This window comes from Corvus brachyrhynchos, unplaced genomic scaffold (assembly GCF_000691975.1).
Source record: "Corvus brachyrhynchos isolate BGI_N302 unplaced genomic scaffold, ASM69197v1 scaffold44, whole genome shotgun sequence".
NCBI lineage: Eukaryota > Metazoa > Chordata > Aves > Passeriformes > Corvidae > Corvus > Corvus brachyrhynchos.
In genome coordinates this window covers 1311060-1311589 of record NW_008238359.1, presented here as the reverse complement: position 1 = coordinate 1311589, position 530 = coordinate 1311060, and positions in this window count along the sequence as shown.

Here is a 530-nt window from a genome sequence, read left to right as displayed (position 1 = left end):
CCGGTTCCTGGCTGCTCGTGGCCCATGACCCCCGCGGCGCCTGCGGCATCGCTCCCTCACTCGCGGTCTAGCGGCCGGGGACCTCGAGACGGATGGGGTCCGCAGTAAGGTGCGCGCTCCCGAGGGGGCCAGGCGCATCCAGCACAGGCACCTCCGCTGGCACGGCTGCAGTCACGCGCTCCTGGGATGGCCAGGGATTATGGCCATCCTCTGCTCTAGGGGTAATAGGACCATACAAATGCTCCTCAAGAGCTTCACTGATTACATTTAATCCACTGAGGGCTTCTGTTGCTAGTCCATGTTTTGTTTGATCCCTTATCTTATCCCAGATCTCGTACCAAAAGCACCCCTGACTAGTTCCAGGAAGATCAATATCAAAAAGTAAGCCTCGAGAAATACAGAAGAAATTTTAGAAAAGCCAGTTAAAAAAATGTTTTAGATCTCCCAGAACAAATACTTTCTTGTTTTATTGTTCAAGGATTCCTTTAACTTCTAGATACATTCTTTTCTGTGGTTCAGAGAGCCACCTT